Below are 12541 nucleotides of genomic sequence, written 5' to 3'. Positions count from 1 at the left end.
GGGTGTAGAGTAGGATCTTGATCCGAGGCACCAACAGGCTGAAAAGCTTTGACTGTTCCCAGAATGCATAGCGCCGCCTCCTCTATAACCCCGCCTCCCTGCACAGGAGCTCAGTTTGTCAGTTGGTGCTGTAGTAAGCAGGCACTTAACAGAGGGGCTGCTCCAAGCAGCCCTGAGAAAAGCTTTTTATGAGGTAAAAGGTGAAGACTTCAAGGGCAGCAGCGGTGGTAAATGTTTTGTGACATTCACTGCTGCAGCTTCAGCTCTCCCCAGCGGCGCTGTACACTCCCGAGCCCTGGTTGCCGGGTACCTACAGCGGAGGCTCCGGTTTTCTTCATGTTAGACACACACGGCTGGGGCTCTCCAGGATCGCGTGGCCGTGCTTCGGGAGGTGGTAAGTGGGTCCCGCTCACGGGACCCGGTCTTTATCGCGATCCGGCGCGGTCAGTGGGAGGCGGGCCGCGCACGCTGGCGGTGGACACTGTGGCAGTACAGGCGGTCCCACTAGATCACCAGGGCATGGGCGCAGGTCGGGTTTTCTCTCTAAACCACTTCTTATATCGCCCACAGTACCCGGTGGTTTTGCCAGCAAGGGGGATAAGGCTTAGACCTGAAGCCCCTCCCCCAGCCCCAGGGCGCCATTTCCCGCAAATGTTCCCGCCCTGGAGCTGCATATCTGTCTTTTCCTCACTCCCAGTCAGTGTCTGCGGCGCCATTATCCCTCAGTTCACTGTTCCTGGGACTGCTTAGGCAAATCCTCCTATCTAAAGCCGCCTGGTTGTCAGCGCTGTGCCTTTACATGACACTTAAGTATTCTACCTGCCTTTTTAGACAGTGATAGTTAAGAAAGAGTGCATTTTTATTCAGGGTTTTATAGTACAATTACCCTGTGATATACATCCAGTTCTTACTGTGTACTGTAATATCTACTGTGTTATATAGCTGTGTAAGCTAGTCCAGTGCAGTATTATTGTCTGTAATAACCTCTGCATTGTACAAACTGTGACCTTCTGTGTGTGCATTTGATAGCTGAGTGTTGTCCATCTCGTGTCTTTCACTCAACTTGCTATACCTATATTCTATAACCTGAGGGGGCTTGGTGCGTCAGGTGTTATCTAATATAGGATTTTCACAAAGATATACTGTATTACGTATTTTTCTCTGTGATTTGGTCACCATATCTCTCCTTTATCTCTGCTAGTGCTGACTACACTGCGCAGGGGTTTGAGTTTGGGATATTGTGCTGCTGATAATGGTACTGTGTTATCTCATTCACAGGAGTGCATTCACAGGAGGGAAATGTTACCAGTGGAGTACCCCAGGGATCTGTACTTGGACCAGTGCTTTTTAATATCTTTATTGGTGACATTGCAAATGGCATTAAAGGGAAAGTATGCCTTTTTGCAGATGACACAAAGGTATGCAACAGGGTAGACACACCAGGTGGGGTAAAACAAATGATTGAGGATCTAGGTAGACTAGAGGAATGGTCAAGAGTCTGGCAATTACAGTTTAATGCCAAAAAATGCAAAATCATGCACTTGGGTCTCAAAAATCCTAAAGCTAAATACAGTATTAATGGCACTATACTGGAAACTACTGAGGAGGAAAGGGATCTAGGAGTCACTATTTCAGATGACTTAAAGGCAGGTAAGCAATGTAACAAGGCAATGAGGAAGGCTAGTCAGATGCTTGGCTGCATTGGGAGAGGAATCAGCAGCAGGAAGAAAGAAGTAATAATGCCACTGTATAGGTCATTGGTACGGCTTCATCTAGAATACTGTATTCAGTTCTGGAGGCCATATCTTCTTTAATACATTAGAAACTGTACAAATGAGGGCAACTAAAATGGTGCATGGCCTACATCACAAAACATACCCTGAAAGACTAAGAAATCTCAATATGTATAGTTTGGAGCAGAGAAGGGAAAGGGGGGACATTATAGAAACTTTCAAATATATCAAGGGTTTTAACAAAGTCCAGGAGGGAAACATTCTCCAAATGAAGAGAAGCAATAGGACACGAGGACATGCACTGAGACTGGAGGGGGGGAGGTTCAGGGGAAATTTGCGGAAAAATTATTTCACAGAAAGGGTAGTGGACAAGTGGAATAGCCTCCCATCAGAGGTGGTAGAGGCTAAGACAGTAGAGCAATTTAAACATGCATGGGATAGACATAAGGATATCCTTACAAAGAAATAAGGATCAAATAAGGTTAGAGATAAAAATAATATAAAAAAAAAAAAAGGGGGCAGACTAGATGGGCCAAGTGGTTCTTATCTGCCGACAAATTCTATGTTTCTAAGTTATATCATGTCTGCTTCTGAGGGTAACGGTTCTGGGGCGGAACACACTGCTGGTGTTGCTGAAGCCACAGGCACATATGAGGAGAATATAGCAGCTGTGGGCTCCTTGCCCCCCAGTGGGACTGTGGCAACGGAGGCACATACTGACCCACCGTGGGCCGCTTTTTCCACACTTCTGCATACGCTAGTTCATAAACTAACACCCCCTATGGGACCCCCAATGCCGGTACAACCGTATGTGGGCCCTGCAGCTAACCCGCCATGGGCGGACGATTTATCTGCTCAATTAAAGAAGTTGAACCAGTCCTTGACTACTAAAAAGTCTGACCAACCCTCGCCTAAGTCCAAGAGGTCCTCTAAGCAAGCGCTCGTCTCCTCACAATCCACTGCTGTCACTGACACCTCGTCTGATGAGGACGGCACCTACACTGACCCCACAGGTTCTGACTCAGATACGGCTGATGGGGAGGGTAGTTCACATGTGGATGTTCCTGATCTTTTGGAGGCTATTAAGTTAATTCTGCAGATTACGGATGATCCCGAGCCATCCGTGCTTCCTAAGAAACCAGATAGGTTCAAGCATCAGAAGGTGGTTAAACAGGTTTTACCTCACTCTGATCACCTAGTGGATATATGTCAGGAACCCTGGGAAAACCTGGCTACGAAGTTTGTGCCTCAAAAGAGGATGCTGGCTCGCTATCCCCTCTCGCCAGAGCTGTCTAAGAATTGGGAAACACCTCCTCCAGTGGACTCACATGTGGCTAGGATGGTGGTTTCCTCAGCTCTACCTGTCACTACTGTCACGTCTCTGAAAGAGCCTACGGATAAACGTGTGGAGGGTTGTCTAAAAGCGATTTACACCCTCACGGGTGCTGCACAAAGGCCTACTATTGCAGCTTCATGGGCTGCTGAGGCTATTGAAGCATGGGCCTTGGAGTTAGAAGCTGAAATCTCCTCTGACCATGCTAGACAATGCTTGTCATATATTGTCACAGCTTCTCGATATATTAAAGAGGCGGCTTCTGATGCCGGTATCCTGGCAGCCAAGGCCTCTACTACGTCAGTCCTGGCTCGCCGGATATTGTGGCTGAGATCCTGGTCTGTGGATCTGGACTCTAGAAAAACCTTGGAGGTACTCCCTTTCAAGGGAGCTATTCTGTTTGGGGAGGACTTAAATAAGATAGTGGCTGACTTGGCTACTGCCAAAACTGCCTGTCTACCTAATACCGCTCCTTCTGTGTCGAAGGTTAAAGGTACGTCCTTTCGACCCTTTCGTCCTTCAGGTAAAGCAAAAGGTCAGGCGTACCATAAGCAGGCCCGCACTTCCAAACCTGGTAAGCCGAAGCCCAAAAGAGCCTGGGCTGCCCGTCAGCCAGCTGCTAAGACGATAAGCCTGCCGCATGACGGGGCGGGCCTCCCCCTGGGGGATCCCAGGGTGGGAGGCCGGCTTCTAGGGTATACCCAGGAATGGTTGAAGACCACTTCAGATGCCTGGGTATGGGAAGTCGTCACTCGAGGTTACGTCATTGCCTTCAAAAACCGACCCCCTCATCGATTTTGCTAGACAGACGTCCCTTTGGACCGGACAAAGGCAAAAACTCTACACTCGGTGGTACAGACCCTCCTGGATACAGGAGTCGTAGTACAGGTGCCTCTTGCTCAGAGGGGCCGGGGGCACTATTCTCCGCTGTTTCTAGTCCCGAAACCGAATGGGTCCTCCCGGCCCATTCTCAACCTCAAGGCATTGAACAGGTTTGTGAAGATTTCCAAGTTCCGTATGGAAACCCTTCGCTCTATAGTTCTGGCCTTGGAACCTGGGGACTACATGGTCTCCTTGGACATACAGGATGCTTACCTGCATATTCCTATAGCAGTGTCACATCAACAATACCTGAGGTTTGCTATTGGCAACATCCATTACCAGTTTTCGGGAGTTACCTTTTTGGTTTAACAACGGCTCCGCGAGTCTTCACCAAAGTTATGGCGGTGATGACGGTGGTACTCCGCCGTCAAGGGGTCAGGATACTGCCGTATCTGGACGACTTGTTAATGCTGGCAAATTCCCCAGATCTTCTCCTGTGTCATCTGGATATGACAGTCCGGTTTCTGAAAGCCCACGGGTGGCTCATCAACTGGAAGAAATCCTCCCTGGTCCCTGCTCAGAGCATGGTGCACCTGGGAGCGCTGTTAGACACTCACAACCAGAGGTTGTTCTGGTCTCAGGAGAAAGTCCTGAAGCTTCAGGACAGGATTCGTTGCTTCCTTTCTCGTCCGCAAGTGTCGATACATTCGGCTATGCAGGTGCTGGGCCTCATGGTGTCAGCATTCGACATGGTGGAGTATGCTCAATTCCATTCTCGCCCCCTCCAAGTGGGACGGCCTGCCTCACCGGATCAGGTCTCGCATGATCTCATTGACCCCGGAGGGCCGTTTGTCGCTGCTCTGGTGGCTCCAGGACCAACAATTGTGCAGGGGCCGTGCCTTCTGGATATCCAGCTGGGTCCTGTTGACGACAGATGCCAGTCTAAGAGGTTGGGGCGCGGTGCTGGAGCAGCACTCCTTACAGGATCGGTGGACCAAGGAGGAATCTCTCCTCTCGATCAACATTCTGGAGTTGCGGGCGGTCTTCAATGCGTTGAACCTGGCCCAGCATTTAATTCAGAACCGTCCTGTTCAAGTACAGTCAGACAACGCCACCACAGTGGCTTACATAAATCATCAAGGCGACACTCGAAGCCGTTTGGCAATGAAGGAAGCCTCACAGATTCTACAGTGGGCAGAACGCCATCTACCGACAATATTCATTCCAGGAGTCCTGAATTGGGAAGCGGACTTTCTCAGTCGTCAGGACGTGCATGCCGGCGAGTGGGGCCTCCATCCAGAAGTGTTTCAACTCCTCGTGGAAAGGTGGGGTCTTCCAGATGTGGATCTGATGGCGTCTCGACACAATCACAAGGTTCCAGTCTTCGGAGCAAGGACAAGGGATCCTCAAGCAGCATTCGTGGATGCGCTGGCAGTGCCGTGGAGGTTTCGGCTGCCGTACGTGTTCCCTCCGGTGTCACTCCTGCCCAGGGTAATTCAGAAGTTCAAGCAAGAAAAAGGAAATCTGCTTCTCATAGCTCCGGCGTGGCCCAGACGGCACTGGTTCTCAGACTTGCAAGGCCTATCGTCAGAGCGTCCACTTCTACTTCCACAACGCCCAGACCTCCTCGTTCAGGGATCTTGTGTCTACCAGGACCTAGCCGGGCTATCTTTGACGGCGTCGCTCTTGAAGCTTCCGTCTTGAGGGCTAAGGGTTTTTCTGAAGAGGTCATTAAAACTATGTTGCGGGCCCGGAAACCGGCTTCCGCTCGGATTTACCATAGGGTCTGGCATTCATACTTTGTTTGGTGTGCATCTAACAATTATGACGCTTCCAAGTTTAATACAGCCAAACTTTTGGCTTTTCTGCAGCAGGGCCTAGATTTAGGCCTGCGTCTGGCCTCCCTCAAGGTTCATATTTCTGCCTTGTCGGTGTGGTTTCAGAGAAAAATTGCGACTTTACCTGATGTTCATACTTTCACTCAGGGTGTGTTGCGTATCCAACCTCCCTATGTCCCGCCTGTGGCTCCTTGGGACTTGTCGGTGGTTTTGGAGGCGTTGCAGGAGCCTCCATTTGAACCTCTTGGTTCAGCTGACCTTAAGTGGCTTTCCCTTAAGGTGGTGTTCTTGCTGGCTATTGCCTCTGCTAGAAGAGTGTCGGATCTGGGTGCCTTGTCTTGTAGTTCCCGATATCTGATTTTTCACCGTGACCGGGCGGTTCTTAGGACTCGTCCCGGATATTTACCTAAGGTGGTTTCTTCGTTCCACCTTAATCAGGAGATTGTGGTTCCAGCCTTTGTCTCTCCTGATTTGTCTCCCAAAGAGCGGTCTTTGGATGTGGTACGGGCTCTCCGTATCTATGTGAAGAGAACTGCTTCTATTTGGAAATCTGATTCTCTCTTTGTTTTGTTTGGATTTCACAAACGTGGCTGGCCTGCTCAAAAGCAGACCCTGGCCAAATGGATTAGAATGGTGATTTCACATGCTTATGTGAAGGCTGGTCTGTCAGCTCCTGCTCACATTACGGCCCATTCTACTCGGTCTGTTGGACCTTCTTGGGCGGCCCACCGTGGTGCGACCCTTGATCAATTGTGCAAGGCGGCTACGTGGTCCTCCGGGAACACGTTCATAAGGTTCTATGCCTTCGATACTGCCGCTTCCCAGGATGCTTCCTTTGAACGCCGGGTTCTTGTGCCCGCTACAGTGCGTCCCCTCCCATAAGGAACTGCTTTAGGACATCCCCATTGCCCAGACTTGTGGAGCCCAGTGTACCCCGCAGCAGAAAACGAGTTTTATGGTAAGAACTTACCTTTGTTAAAACTCTTTCTGCGAGGTACACTGGGCTCCACAAGGCGCCCACCCTGACGCACTTAGCTTCTTTGGGTTGATATGGCATTAGCCGATGACACTTCTCTTGTCGTGAGAGTGTGGTGTATGTGGCTACTAACCGTTGTCGTCTCTTTTCCTGCTACTGCATTGGGCTGGTTAACTAAAACTGAGCTACTGTGCAGGGAGGCGGGGTGATATAGGAGGCGGCACTGTGCATTCTGGGAACAGTCAAAGCTTTGAGTCTGTTGGTGCCTCGGATCAAGATCCTACTCTACACCCCATTGTCCAGACTTGTGGAGCCCAGTGTACCTCGCAGAAAGAGTTTTAACAAAGGTAAGTTTTTATCATAAAACTCGTTTTTCTGGGATTCAGATCAGTAGTTTAATGTCACCTTCTGTGTCCGGTAAAACCCGTACAGATTCATTCAGACAACAATACAGCAGGATTGTACATCGACCATCAAGGAAAAAATAGTCTTAAACCCTGGAGAGCAAACCTCCACCCTTTCATTTTCCAACAGATAGTGGAGAGATGGATGTCGACAGTGTCGTGACAGCCTTTAATCCACCATGTACCTTAAAAAGGAGGCATTCTCCATCAGTGTAGCCGAAATCATGCTCTGACCCATAAAATGTGTTTTGGTGACTGATTTTCATAGTGTCTGGAAAACGTATTTCGCTTGGAGCACATGAAACACATTTCTAACTACTGTTCATCAGTCAGGGCCGTATTAATGGCAGTGTAGGCCCCTGGGCACAGCAATGCATTGGGCCCCCTACCCATCCTCCAGTGGTAGGGGTGGGGGGTGCTATCAGCGGCAGCTTTGATGTCCCGTGGGTGGTAGGGGGTGTTCTATCTTCCGCTCAGCATGTAGGACCTGGAGCAGTAATTTCTGCTAATTGCTCCTTTACTGCACAGATGGGGTGGGAGGGAGAACACTAAACTGTAGAAGAGGGCATTGGGCTGAATGAAGGGGCCCCGGTACATGACTTCAGGGGTGGTAGGGGGTGTTTAATACGCAGGGGAGAGGTGGATAGTGGAGTAGGCTTAATATTCATCATTTTCTGGTGGGAGGGCAGCTTGCTTGACTGCAGATATCTCCAGTTCCTGAAAATATATTTCTAAGTTTTGAATGGGATAAAAAAAACTAGCGAGTCCCACCTTTCAGAAGGTTCTAGGGACTTGGGGATCAGAGTTCAGGAGCCAGAGCAATCCTCCAATGAATATATAAAACTGTATATCAGGCGTGTGGAGCTGGAGCAGGGACCAGCTGCTGGAAGGCTGATATCTCTGGTTCTGGGCACAGTATAGACAAGCTGCCAGTGTCCAGCAAAAGGGGAGAGTCCCAGCTTTTGGATTATACCCTCAGAAAAACTCTAAGTCAGACAGAACCTGAGATATCTGGCTGGGAAGAGCAATTAACAGGCTCTGATGGGGACCACTGCTTTCACGTTGGATATCTCCGGTTCCCCAAGTCCGATTTTCAAAAATCTGGTACCCCTGGAAAGAGGGGACCCTCAGCTATCAGCCTAGGGCCCTTATACTCCTGGGGCCCTTGGGCAAGAGCCCATTGAGCCCATACGAAAAGACGGCCCTGTCATCAGTAAGCTGACAAGCTGCTGTTTCTACAGGTTGGTTTGAGAACAGATTAAAAATGAATTCAGCTTTCTGTCCTCTGTCTCCTTCCAGAGGAGGCTAGCCTTTATACTGGAGGTGCAGATTTATTTGCAGGTGTGGCACATTTACATGCAATATTCAGTCCTCCACTAGGACTTTGGAACTTGAATTCAATGTTGAGGGCATTATAATAATCTCCTTTTGAATGGCTTCATGCAGTGACGTTAAAGTTTCTCACATGGAAAAACTTTTTTTCTCTTGGTTGTTTCCACAACCCTTAGATGTCCAAGTTGGAAGCTCTATATAGAGGAAGGGCAGTCTCTTCATTCCTATGATCTCAGTGCTTTGAAAATTGACATTGCAAATGGGCTGACTGTAAAAAAAAAATAAAAAAAATTATAATAATCTCATCCTCTATGATGCCTGCATCTGAACAAGCGACCCTTGTGATTCACCATGTTGGGGTGGTTAAATAATTCTCTTACAATATAATAGCCCATTTTTTACAGATGAGTGAATGCTCCCTGGGTACGGCGCCTCAGTTCAGTAGCTGGGTCAGGTAGTCTAATTGTCTTCAGTGCATACATTTAACATATGTTACAAAGTGTTTGTGGCTACCAGGTTTGGTCATAAGGTGCTGCACACTGATAAAATATATGTAAAATCCTTTTCTCTGAATCCACTGGGGAACACTGCATCCATTTTTGCTATAGGTTTTCTATTAAAAAAGGTACAGTTAAATGTTTGTTTTTTTTGGTCTGGGATGAAGTTGTTTCTGTCTCTGCCCCTTTTTTGTTCTAGTTTGTAACTGTAATGTCTTGTGGGGCTTGGTTAGAAGAATATCTGGCTTCACGTGTCTGGTTATTTTTACTGTTGCAGAGAGTTGACTGTTCCCCATTTCTATTTCTCTGACGTCCTAGTGGATGCTGGGAACTCCGTAAGGACCATGGGGAATAGACGGGCTCCGCAGGAGACTGGGCACTCTAAAAGAAAGATTAGGTACTATCTGGTGTGCACTGGCTCCTCCCTCTATGCCCCTCCTCCAGACCTCAGTTAGATTTCTGTGCCCGGCCGAGCTGGATGCACACTAGGGGCTCTCCTGAGCTCCTAGGAAGAAAGTATATGTTAGGTTTTTTATTTTACAGTGAGACCTGCTGGCAACAGGCTCACTGCAACGAGGGACTAATGGGAGAAGAAGCGAACCTACCTGCTTGCAGCTAGCTTGGGCTTCTTAGGCTACTGGACACCATTAGCTCCAGAGGGATCGACCGCAGGACCCGTCCTTGGTGTTCGTTCCCGGAGCCGCGCCGCCGTCCCCCTTACAGAGCCAGAAGCATGAAGATGGTCCGGAAAATCGGCGGCAGAAGACTTCAGTCTTCACCAAGGTAGCGCACAGCACTGCAGCTGTGCGCCATTGCTCCTCATACACACTTCACACTCCGGTCACTGAGGGTGCAGGGCGCTGGGGGGGGGGCGCCCTGAGCAGCAATAAAAACACCTTGGCTGGCAAAATAATCACAATATATAGCCCCAGAGGCTATATATGTGGTAATTACCCCTGCCAGAATCCATAAAAAAGCGGGAGAAAAGTCAGCCGAAAAAGGGGCGGAGCCATCTCCCTCAGCACACTGGCGCCATTTTCTCTTCACAGTGTAGCTGGAAGACAGCTCCCCAGGCTCTCCCCTGTAGTTTTCAGGCTCAAAGGGTTAAAAAGAGAGGGGGGCACTAAATTTAGGCGCAATATTGTTTATACAAGCAGCTATTGGGGAAAATTCACTCAGTGATAGTGTTTATCCCTACATTATATAGCGCTCTGGTGTGTGCTGGCATACTCTCTCTCTGTCTCCCCAAAGGGCTGTGTGGGGTCCTGTCCTCAGTCAGAGCATTCCCTGTGTGTGTGCGGTGTGTCGGTACGGCTGTGTCGACATGTTTGATGAGGAGGCTTATGTGGAGGCGGAGCAGATGCCGATAAATGGGATGTCGCCCCCTGTGGGGCCGACACCAGAGTGGATGGATAGGTGGAAGGTATTAACCGACAGTGTCAACTCCTTACATAAAAGGCTGGATGACGTAACAGCTGTGGGACAGCCGGCTTCTCAGCCCGCGCCTGCCCAGGCGTCTCAAAGGCCATCAGGGGCTCAAAAAACGCCCATTACCTCAGATGGCAGACACAGATGTCGACACGGAGTCTGACTCCAGTGTCGACGAGATTGAGACATATACACAATCCACTAGGAACATCTGTTGCATGATCTCGGCAATAAAAATTGTGTTACACATTTCTGACATTAACCCAAGTACCACATAAAAGGGGGTTTATGTTTGGGGAGAAAAAGCAGCCTGTGTTTTGTTCCCCCATCAGATTAGTGAATGAAGTGTGTGAAGAAGCGTGGGTTCCCCCGATAAGAAACTGGTAATTTCAAAAAAATTACTGCTGGCGTACCCTTTCCCGCCAGAGGATAGGTCACGTTGGGAGATATCCCCTAGGGTGGATAAGGCGCTCACACATTTGTCATAAAAGGTGGCACTGCCGTCTTAGGATACGGCCACTTTGAAGGAGCCTGCTGATAAAAAGCAGGAGGCTATCCTGAAGTCTGTATATACACACTTAGGTATTATATTGAGACCTGCAATTGCCTCAGCATGCATAGTGCTGCTGCAGCAGGGTCTGATACCCTGTCAGATAATATTAATACCCTAGACAGGGAGAATATGGTGCTAACATAGAGCATATTAAAGACGTAGTCTTATATATGAGGGATGCACAGAGGGATATTTGCCGGCTGGCGTCCAGAATTAATGCAAGGTCCATTCTGCCATGAGGGTATTAGAGACCCGGCAGTGGACAGGTGATGTTGACTTTAAAAGGCACATAGAGCCTTATAAGGGTGAGGAATTGTTTGGGGATGGTCTCTGGGACCTCGTATCCACAGCAACAGCTGGGAAGAAAATTTTTTACCTCAGGTTTCCTCACAGCCTAAGAAAGCACTGTATTATCAGGTACAGTCCTTTCGGCTTCAGAAAAGCAAGCGGGTCAAAGGCGCTTCCTTTCTGCACAGAGACGAGGGAAGAGGGCAAAAGCTGCACCAGTCAGCCAGTTCCCAGAATCAAAATTCTTCCCCCGCTTCCTCTGAGTCCACCGCATGACGCGGGGGCTCCAAAGGCGTAGCCAGGTACGGTGGGGGGCCGCCTCAAAAATTTCAGCGATCAGTGGGCTCGCTCACAGGTGGATCTCTGGATCCTTCAAGTAGTATCTCAGGGGTACAGGCTGGAATTCGAGGCGTCTCCCCCCCCGCCGTTTCCTCAAATCTGCCTTGCCGACAACTCCCTCAGGCAGGGAGGCTGTGCTAGAGGCAATTCACAAGCTGTATTCCCAGCAGGTGATAGTCAAGGTGCCCGTACTTCAACAAGGACGGGGTTACTATTCCACACTGTTTGTGGTACCGAAACCGGACGGTTCGGTGAGACCCATTTTAAATTTGAAATCCTTGAACACATACATAAAAAAATTCAAGTTCAAGATGGAATCGCTCAGGGCGGTTATTGCAAGCCTGGAGGAGGGGGATTACATGGTATCCCTGGACATCAAGGATGCTTACCTACATGTCCCCATTTACCATCCTCACCAGGAGTACCTCAGATTTGTGGTACAGGATTGCCATTACCAATTCCAAACACTGCCGTTTGGACTGTCCACGGCACCGAGGGTCTTTACCAAGGTAATGGCAGAAATGATGATACTCCTTCGAAAAAAGGGAGTTTTAATTTATCCCGTACTTGGACGATCTCCTTATAAAGGCGAGGTCCAAGGAGCAGTTGTTGGTCGGAGTAGCACTATCTCGGGAAGTGCTACAACAGCACGGATGGATTCTATACATTCCAAAGTCACAGCTGGTTCCTACCACACGCCTACTGTTCCTGGGGATGGTTCTGGACACAGAACAGAAAAAAGTGTTTCTCCCGCAGGAGAAAGCCAAGGAGCTGTCTTCTCTAGTCAGAGACCTCCTTAAACCAAAACAGGTATCGGTGCATCACTGCACACGAGTCCTGGGAAAAATGGTAGCTTCTTACGAAGCAAAATTCCATTCGGCAGGTTCCATGCAAGAACCTTTCAGTGGGACCTCTTGGACAAGTGGTCGGGATCGCATCTTCAGATGCATCGGCTGATAACCCTGTCTCCAAGGACCAGGGTATCTCTACTGTGGTGG

At 49.1% G+C, this 12541-nt stretch overlaps 1 protein-coding gene across 2 annotated transcripts in view; it reads left to right on the top strand.

Moving 5' to 3' along the window:
• PCGF6 (polycomb group ring finger 6) overlaps nt 1-12541 on the top strand; it is a 182842-nt gene that overhangs the window by 166819 nt on the left and 3482 nt on the right. The window lies entirely within an intron of this gene.

This window comes from Pseudophryne corroboree, chromosome 3 (assembly GCF_028390025.1).
Source record: "Pseudophryne corroboree isolate aPseCor3 chromosome 3, aPseCor3.hap2, whole genome shotgun sequence".
NCBI lineage: Eukaryota > Metazoa > Chordata > Amphibia > Anura > Myobatrachidae > Pseudophryne > Pseudophryne corroboree.
The sequence above is the reverse complement of the archived record's forward strand: the minus strand, read 5'-3'. Positions and strand labels throughout refer to the sequence as shown.